Source organism: Mercenaria mercenaria, chromosome 8 (genome assembly GCF_021730395.1).
Source record: "Mercenaria mercenaria strain notata chromosome 8, MADL_Memer_1, whole genome shotgun sequence".
Lineage (NCBI taxonomy): Eukaryota > Metazoa > Mollusca > Bivalvia > Venerida > Veneridae > Mercenaria > Mercenaria mercenaria.
The window spans coordinates 35,680,435-35,691,414 of record NC_069368.1 but is presented as its reverse complement, the minus strand read 5'-3'; positions in this window follow the sequence as shown (position 1 = coordinate 35,691,414).

Here is a 10,980-nt window from a genome sequence, read left to right as displayed (position 1 = left end):
ATAAAAATAATTTCCACTACAAAAAATGGTATATGCTTGTAAGCTTATTGCTATATTAATACAAAAGCACTTCAAAAGCAATTCTGCTTGCTTCAGTAAAACAATTAAATAGAAATATAATAACCTAACATACAATTTATCTTTAGATAACAGATAATCCGCGATATCCTGCTTGAAACTCTAATTTAATATTATTTCGTCACTTAAGTCCCTGCCTTTCATGGAATTGCAAAACAACAGCATTTGTTTGTCGGAGGGTCTGCCCTTGTTAATAAACCTTTTATTGATCCTTCTCTTTATAAGGAACGCTTAGAGTTGGCAAGTCACACTTGACTGAGCAACTGACCTCGAAAGCTGTTGTTATTGCAAGCTGGCAAATCAAACTCTGTGACCTTAGAAATTACCTCTGACGTTAAAAATATTCTTTTCTACTTGAGGCGACTCTGGCTGTAAGCGCTCCGAGGAGTACATATGACTAAACTCGAGGATGGAAGGTAGCGTTATTGAAACATGCCAAACACCTTATTTGTCACAAAGGTTAACATACGTCGTTACCTTCGAATGCATGGTCAATATTTGAAAACAAACCCCATTGCGACACTCTCAATGTGCGCAACAAATTACGCATCGAATGCCAGGAGATTTAGGACAGATACTACTAAATTACAGCCATGAATTACTTCATCAATGATCGCTAAAATTCTACACGCGTGTACGATTTTCCAATAACACGTGGATATTGACTGAGTTTAAATCAGGTCAATGTGTACAACAAGTGTTTTCTTAATTGCCGTATTTACTCAACTGAAAGTGTAATGGATTTACTTTGTTGTTGGATTTAACAACTAATGTTAGCGTAAATACTGTGGAAATAGCGGACTTTACATTTTTTTTCAGGCAATAGAAAACAACATAGTTCTTTTTCTTTCAATTTTTTTTTTCGTATTTTGGTGCAGAAATAAACGCCCCCTTGGTGCAAAATGTAACGACCTCGGGCGCTTAAACGGGGAGATACGGAATATCAATAAGGTAGAATGGTCTTGTCCTTGCGTCCAGTCCAAGGGTTCCACACATTGATGACCAATATTTATAACAGACATTGCAACCAAAATTTTACAAGATCACTATATATTTATATAGATGTGCCCTAGAAGGAACTTTTGCTATGATTTAACTTGTCTGAAGCATGTATTTAACTCGGCTAACACAGTGTTTTAAGGTCTAGGTCAGGAGGCGTTAAAACAGTCTTCCGTGCGATCACTTTAATTGTGCTACCTTTACTCCTAGTTCACTTAAATTTTGGCAAATAGTATACACTTGAATTATCTAACGCAACATATGAGATTTTGCCTATATCTTAAAAATCATAATAATTTTTGAAATATGTTATATTATAGGTATGTAAGGCTTGATTTGAGTGTGATCTGACAGTTATATGTCTAAGACTGCTCTGTCGCGTAACAGCGGTCTGGAAAGAGGCATTTGATAACAATTTCTGTGAGAAGATCTTTTGAATCATAGAACGCAACCAAGCAAAATGATAGCAGACTCGGTTTGACTAAGTCTCTTCATGAAAGGTAACGTAACACCCCTCTTTAATATGACTCCCTGTATTATACCTTCAGATTTATACCTTGAAGTTCGTAGAAAGACAATATGTACCTTAACGTTTTCAGAAGGAATATATGGACTTTTACACAATGACAAACTTTACGAAATGTTAACGAGAAAAAGAATTCAAAAGTAACAAATTGCTATATGCAGCCATATGATTTGTCAAAACTATATTTCAAGGAATATTACTGTATTCTCCAATGTAGTTCGCCGCTTTCTCGGCTTAAGGCATTGTCAATCAAACGTCATCTAATCAGTTGCGTCTTTGCTATGAATAGACCGAGATATTAGACATCAAACCAGTTTTGCAGCACCAGGGTATTTTAGAAACATCAAATTTCCTCCACATCTCTTTGGCATTATTCTATAAAGAGCATACAGTGTCCGATTGAAGAAGTGATCCAAATAGGCAATAGGGATATCTGTTTCACACCTAAATGGACAGCATTCTAATAACATTTAAAACTGCAGCTCTTTGTGTACAAATAAACAACAGCAGTAAGTTCAGTGCTTTCTGTTGTTATGAAGTGGTAATCATTCATAATAACACTAAACTAACAGCTAAGACTTTAGTAAGTAGTGGAAGAAATGTTCGTCATAATGAGGTTTCATTGTGAGTGAAACTTTCAGGCAACTTGGTTAGCGGTCAAGTTCACATGGTATACTACATGTAACCCAAATTTTGAAGATACTAATGAGTGGTAAATATGGATTGTATAAATTTTATTTGTTTGTTTGTTTTGGGTTTAACGCCGTTTTTCAACAGTATTTCAGTCATGTAACGGCGGGCAGTTAATCTAACCAGTGTTCCTGGATTCTGTACCAGTACAAACCTGTTCTCCTCAAGTAACTGCCAACTTCCCCACATGAATTATCAGAGGTGGAGGACGAATGATTTCAGACACAATGTCTTTTATCAAATCGTCACGGAGAACATACGCCCCGCCCGGGGATCGAACTCGCGACCCCGCGATCCGTAGACCAAGTATAATTTTTAAGTTGTTCTGATATCCTTATATCGTTTAGCTTTTGTTTCATTATCCTCTAAGGTATATCAAGTGTTTTATTGCAGCTATTCTTTTTTAAATTAGAATAATAGTAACTCAATTTTACACAAACAATATAGACGCTGACACAAATGAGCCACACCATGAGAAAACCAACATAATGCATTTGCGACCAGCACGGATCCAGAGCGCAGTCTGGTCAGGATCTATGCTGTTCGCTTTCAAAGCCTATTGCAATTAGAGAAACCGTTAGCGAACAGCATGGATCCTGACCAGACTGCGCAACTGGTCTGAATCCATGCTGGTCGCAAATGCACTGTGTTGGTTTACTCATGGTGTGGTTTAAATAGACGTTTGTATGATGTATGAATTTAAGGAAAACTCAGTCAATAACATCCTAAGTCATTTGATTAAAGTATACATTAAAGTAAGAAGGAGTCAAAATAGTGTTTGAATTACTCGCTTCTTCGTTGCCCACTTGTCGAGAATGCATGCTCAATTAAACGGCATTCACAAAAACATTAACATAATGGCGTTGCTGGAAGAAAGAAATTCAAAATCGAACACTAAACTTTCAAAAATTAGACTAGAGCTCTAACTTAATTTTCTGCCATCTTAATCGGCATGATTTTGTAATTTTTACTGCATTTACGAATATTTTATATTTTATATCAGAAAACGAATTACAGTTTCATGTAGGTGTTGTTTTTTTTGCACTTTGTTCTTGAAAAGATTGATTGTCTAGCATTAATTTTGATTTCTTGAATCTCCCAGAAATCTCCCAGAAAGACATGTACTTACGTTTGTAGCAAGCTGTCGGCAAAAAAGTAAATATAAGGCTTGAAAGTTATTTTTGTGTGTTTAGACGGATATTAACCAATAGTGCGATTCGTGAACTTGCAAAAAGTCATAACGTGATTTATACTCGACTAAAGTCACAAAATATAATACATGTATCTAATCTTTAAATAACGTCAACATCATTATTCATTGCTGCTTGTATTTCCACGAGTACGAAATGACACCAAATTGTATGATTGGAGCGGAGTCGTCGCTTCAACATTAGTATAATGCTTAACCGAATTTAAAAACCTGGTTTTTATATTATCACTCATGTTTAGCCTTAGCAGACATATTTAACGTATTGCGTATCATATAAACCCTATATATTTACTACTTCCGCTGAGATATAGTATGCAATAATACAGCCTTTGATAGCTGAAATTAACTTTGTGGACTGAAAGTAAGTCCGTATGGAAATTGACGGTCCCGTTACCTGTACACAACCTTCTGTTTGCGGTGATAGAAAACAAAACGTTACGGTACCGAGAATATAATAAAAATCAAAAAAGATAATTTGAAGAACTTAAAGAGGCACCACAAAATAACTGTATTCTTTTGTATTTCCATGATTTCAAATTGACAGTGACATATATTAGGCCAGAACAATGTGTTTAATGTCTTAACATTCTATTGAATTTATGTGTACAGTAGTAATATGTACATAAATCAGTGTGTATAGTTAAATTTCAATCACATTTTGTTTCTACAGTGTAAAACAGTTATTCATCTTTATTCTTAAAACTACGCTGAAAGAGATTGACTGAATATGTTTCCAGATGAAATTGTGAAAACACATTTATTTAGGTAGTGCTTAAATTGTCCACCTTATAACTTGTAGTATAGCTATATATTACCTGTATTATAGGAATGATTTTCATGAAGTTTTTGTGGGTGAAAAAATAGGTCACTAGGTCGTGGTGGGTCTTTAAAATATCACGTAGATTTATGATACAAGGAATATTTTATATAAGATGCCATTTTTTCCCTGCATGGTCATAGCAAAAATATTTTCTCCGCCCAATCCGCTTTTCTCAAAAAATTGATTTTATCACATGTTAATGCGTCATAGAAAAATTAACCGAATATCTTAACTTCATTTGTTAACAAAATACGGAATATCTGATTGGATTGATCTGCGAAAGTCTCTTTAAAGATAACATTTTGCAGAGCTACAATTCGTGTTGATGAGCTATTTTTAGGTTAAGGGAGCTGTCATATTGCAAATCCGTGGCTTATCAAACTTTACCAAATATGTTTCAATGGTTGTCTAGACAAGATTTTGTGCACTACCACTGAGTTTTACGATGAATGATTTTTAAAGAAGAAAATAGAGTAGCAGAAAAGTAAACATCACTGGGTTAAGTTCATACGAAGAAATGTTTTTAACTATTTGACATTTGTCTTGTTTGTTACTGCAACTGTAGAAAAATGTTTCTCCCTCTGTCGGATCGATTAACAATAGGCTGACACTAGCTTTTAACAAAAGAAAAGGAATTAATCGAACATTATTCTAACAATATGGATACTTATCAATGACATTTAATTTCGCTAAAATGACTTAAAGGATCTTTTTACAGATTTTATTAACTATCACAACAGCAATCTTTAAGTGCCGTGTGGCGGCTGTAAAAGTCTCCCTGTACTTGGATTCAGTGTTGTTATATTTTCTGTTCCTGTGGGACAATGGAGTCCATTCAACATATGTGTAATAGAGTTCCGCTTAAGCCGCTGCTAGGAGGTGAGAGAGGTGTTGCACATTTCATTACCTCTCACGAACAGACTCAGTCAAACCGAGTCTGCTATTATTCTTCTTGGTTGCATTCTTTGCTTCTAAAGGATCTTTTAAGTGGCCTTCCGTTAGCCAGCTGGTCGACTTCCTCAAATGAAATATCAACACTCCAAGCGGACTTTCGAACTAGTCGCGGAATCCTCTTGTTCTTGGTACACATGCGAAATATGTTTTGAAGTTTTCTTGTATGTACTTTACAAAACAGGACTTGATTGCTCGCAATGTAAATTATATTCACTCGGTCTGGTAAAATATGCACCATGCTAGATTTCATCTTATCTAATATGTAACACATTACAACAAAAAATATTTTAAAAAGATGAAAAGATGGTCAGTAAGTGTTTGCCATTGTAAAACTTGAACTTTAAGGTCAGTTGTCATGAAAGAGATTCATAAAGAAATGAAAAAGTTCTGTCCAAAATTGAAAAATGCAGTAATGTTTGAAGGTCAATGTGAAATGTCTACGTGTGCGAGTTTAAAAGAGGTCAATTAAGCAATGGATGAGTTACATGCAAGGTTAAACTTTGTGATAGACAAAGTAAAAACAATATACCCACAGATCATTCTCTACCGTTCGCTACTACAAAATTCAAGAAACACGTGCCTGGACTCTTTACTAAGGTTTCCAGTTTTTGGTTGTGGGTTTATCCCGCTACCAAAGTTATGTGTATTTTTGACAATCATGTAGCATCTTTATTTGATTCCAAATCACATCCAAAGGAATTTGTTCATGTGCTACACAAAGTAGTTCTATACATGAACAATGCGGATGAATTATCAATTTTTTTTGTTTAATCATATTTTATTGTATATATATACATATTTAATACACACACATACAACAAGCATACATAAATACATCAATGTAAATATACAAAAGGGTTGGTCCAGAAGTTATAACAACATTATCGGGGGCCCTCCAATTATCAATGATCAAGCAGTTCTTATTCATCCTCTATCAATTCACACTGGCCATTTAGATTATATAAGATCTGTCAATGATTGGGTATTCCAGCCCATGGTTACATCACTGACTTCCAGCTGTTCATGTAAGGTCAGGCAGAGTTTATCTTAGATCGAGGCATATTAGTATTTGTTTCTTATACATGTATATTTATAGATTGGCATTTAAAAGGAAAATAACTCTAGCAAAACCCGCAACCACCAGACATCTCAAGGCTTTGATTTACGCCTGGCGACATTATCTTGTTTTGAAAATCTATCTATAGACAATGAAAAAATGGAAAAAGGCATGTATTTTGTAATGCAAGAAAACCACAGTAACGTGACTGAAACAGGTGATGTAAAACAAAACTATTCTTCCGCAAATCAACAAAACACGGGATACCTACTTTCATTTCGGACATATTTCAGATCTACTCCAAGAATGCTATATTCAATAAAGAACCTAATACGATAGATAACTGTTAAAATTAAATGTTAGAATATTCCTAGCTATGTCTTCGTAATATTACTAGTATTCACGCGCTCGTTGAAACGAAAAGATATTGCTTTTAAATACAACTGACAATGTGAAGTTTTAACACGTATGTTTCAGTTTAATTAGGAAAGATGCCTGAAGTCAAGTCGATACAAACATTAAACTCTTACACTCTACAGCACCAGAAGATGAAGCAATTAAACTCTTACACTCTACAACAAATATGTTTAAAAGAAAGAATGTCATTGGATTGACAGTATCAAACACGGAAAACATATCAGAAACATTTTTTCGGGGGCTAAAAGACTGCATCTGTGTTCTTTAAATCTGTATTTATGTCTTTTTACAGACTTGTAATAAGTAGAACCATACGTAAAGTAATATATATAAATAACACCATGACCAATGATAAACTGCATTTGAGTGGGTGCCAGTTTTTTAATGTCTCTCAATAAATAGAAAAACAATGACAGCTTTTTGATATCACATTGTGTCATTAACGTAAAAGATAAGAAGTTATAATTTATAATGCGGTGTCAACAGCAAACTTTGAAAGTCTTGCAAGCATAGAAAATAAACTTGTTTCTAATGCTGTGCGTTTAATATCAGCGATATTCCAAAATGTAAACGAGTGAGCTGTTTCATAGATATTCAGCAATCTGATTTGTCATGTTCAAAACTATATTTGTAGAATATCTCTGTGTTATCCAATTTAATCCATCCCTTTCTGGGCTTAAAGCCTTGTCAATCAAACGTCATCTTATTAGTCACGGCTTTTTTGTGAATAGACTGATAAATTCCCTGACAGATTGAGTACATCAGACATATTCTGCATCCACCAAGGTATTTTACAGACATCCACTTTCCTCCAAATCTTATTTATAATTATATAAAAAGATTATTAAAATGCGACAAAAACAGCAAGTCATTTTTGTTATTTCGGGGCGCATGCTAATTGTTTTCACCATAAATAACTACTAGAATTGAAGTCTACTAAGAATTGAAAGAAAGATGTAGCGGCAGTCTAGTGGCTAGGATGTTGGCCGATCAACCCAAATGTCGTGAGTTCGAGCCCTACGATGGGACACCGCCGCTTCACATATGACACCTATGCTGCTTTTTACAAGAAGCGGACTAGAGAATAATTTTGATAGCTTAAACTCAGCAATTCTTTACAAGTTTAACGCTAAATCTATTGTGTATATGGTCCCTTGTATATAAGTAAATGATAGTCAGTTGTTGATATTTCTGTAGTTCTTTGGGTTTAACGTCATATTGTCACATATAGGTCATACGGCGATTTCAACGCTTTTGGTGGTGAAGGAAAACCCCAAGTGCCCCTTCGGGCAATATTTCAAGTCCGAGCGGGTACATGGATAGAACCACCTACGTTCTGTATCACATGATAAAAAATTCTACACACCGCTCCTCATTGATCATTGTTTACAATTCACCGAATAAGCGGTGTTGTCTTGTAATAAATAGCAATGTACTTCTTATAGGGACTGGCCTCCAAATCATTCGACAACAAGTTTAAAGTGTTTGTATGAATCTTGTGATTCTGTGTTGTTAATCTGAAACCTTCCATTTGAAGTCTAGGCTTTGTCTGTTAAATATAGATATATCATTAAAGGAAATCCTGCTTATAGATGAAAGGCGTACGCTAGAGTCTCTGTATATGAGATGGGCGAAAAATGCCGTTTTCAAGGGCAGATAACTCTTTTTCAATACTGGTGGCCTATGATATTTATTGCATATCTTTGTTTCTTAGATGTTTATCCTTCTATATCCAAAGTTTGAAGAAATTCTATTGTTGGGAGAAGTTTCGCCCATCTTATAAACAGAGTCTCTAGTGTACCGCCTTTAAACCTTTAGTTCTAGCAATTATTATTATTTTAATATACAAATATGCCTTTTAAGCCGTAAACTGCATTTTATTTGTAAATTTGACCGGAGCAGCTTACAAATTTTCAAGATTTGCTCTAAATGAGTTCAGAGCTTGTCAGACTAAAGTCGCCTACATGACTTTCAAAATCTTAAACAAAAGTCTGTTAGAGACTAATTTAGATCAAAAGAAACCCACTTTTATACATACCCAATATATGCTCTTGAAAATATCGACAATTGAAATAGATCATGTATTAACAAATTCTGCCAGGAACAGTACACAAATTCGCTAGTAATGTTACAGTTTCATTTAAGCTCCCTTGCACGCAAAAATGTGGAATGAACCCTGTTTCCAGCATTAAATGTGTTCAGCTCTCAAGCAGACTGAATCTTATGATATATTTAAGTTACTGGAACGCGAAATCTTTTATAGTACACTGAGTGCCGATTTTAACAATTTTCACTAAACTAAATTATTTGACCACCTACGAGTAGAACATATTTTCCCGTAACAAAATTTGACTGTTCTGTAGAAAGTAGCTTTAGATAAATAATAATTGCCTTAATTGAGATGCATTTTGAAGATCAATTTAGTAAGTCTAATTTTTGCAGGTATTCAAGTCAAAGAGTTTTAGATAAGTCATTGAAAAATAGAAGTCTTGACATGTGTAGAGATATATGCTGTATGCTCACACAGATATTACATGAACGACTGTTTTATTTGTATTTATTATGTATCATATCGTGTAGACATCTCTTCAATCATCATCCTGATTTCCTCATTGACAATGCTCACACTTTATGACGCATGTTAACTGTTTTAACACGGCCGCCGTAATGAGGTCACTTGTAAACTTTCTCCTCTCACGAACGGAGCTGTTACATTATTAGAGAAATAAAATTTCTCGTCTGCACCCAATCATTAAATACATATTGCAAATTAAAGTCGTGATTTATTAAATCACATAGAAATAATATCTTATAGCTATGTTTATTAAAGTCGGATATAAGTAAAAATATGCAAGTGCGCATATATATGAAATTCTCTGTTTCACCATAAGCCACTACTTTTTAGGACTGGTGCAAATGAACACAGGCTCTTAAAATTGCATGATCCATTTATGACAGTTCAGCTGCAGAGACTTTAGAACAATGATTACATCGTGTTTATCTTGGAAACAGCTGTAACAATAAATCTTAAATTATTCTATAAAGAGACCATATATCTTGTTTAGGAATAATGCGGTTGTAGCTTAAATAAATGCCATTAATAGTTCTTCGAATGGCTGGATATTGTCCAATAAATTGCTTTCTTTATCGGTTAAAAGCTGTTGTCAGTCAAACGTCAAACAATCCAATTATGCATGAGGGTTAATAGACGCTCTTTACTACATTTATTAACTTCCTCGCATTTATTGAAAAAAGGCTACATACAGAATTTTGAAGCTATGTTTTGGAAAGTCTCAAAAAGAAGTTGGTTAGAATTAAAGAACTTTTTTGTTCTTTTGAAAGCACACCAGAATTAATTTCAGAATGAAGAAGCGTCAGTTTTCTAGCTTAGTTTATACATAATTTATTTTAGGTCGATTGTGAAGGAAGTTTTATAACTTATATTAATCACTCTCGACACCTCATTCCTGATGGAATCCATCGTCTAGCTTGAATAGGAAGCTTGAAAAAAGATAGAGCTAACTGATATTTAAATCTAATAAGTAATCTTTCAGGATTGTTACTATCCAGCACATCAAATACAGCTTACAAATATTCTTGCATATGATTTTCTTGTACCTCAAAGATAAAGCGAATATTGCATTCAGAAGAAAGTAAGATAATAATAGAGCTTCGATTTTGTTTTATGACTTTTTCCCTGTAGACCAGCAAACCTGTGTTGAACTATAGACCGGTCAAATACACTATGTACCGGTAACATTAATCATTATTACATGACTCGCGAAATCGCGAATCAATATTTTTTCTATATGGACGGTCTGATCTACAGTCATGTTGCCGCTCCAAATTCTTTGCTGCAAGTTTTATGCAGACAGCAAAGAAACAATATGACCGGGACTGAAATTTCTTTGAAGACAGATCCAGCTCAAAACTACAAAAAAATATACACACTATTTTCTTTCAAACATCAGTAAAAATGAAATGTTGAGGATATTCGACGTCCCTAAATTATCTGGGCGGCTGCGACATAGGTTTGATGTTCACATACTCTCAGAGAATACGTGAGTTTTTTCACAGTAAAACCTTCACTTATTAGATGACGTTTGATTGACAATATCTTCAGCGTAGAAAGGGACGTATTAAATTGGATAATACGGAGATACTCTAGAAAGACAGTTTTGAACATGACAAATCAGATGTCTGAAAATTGAGCAATCTGTTGCTGTTAA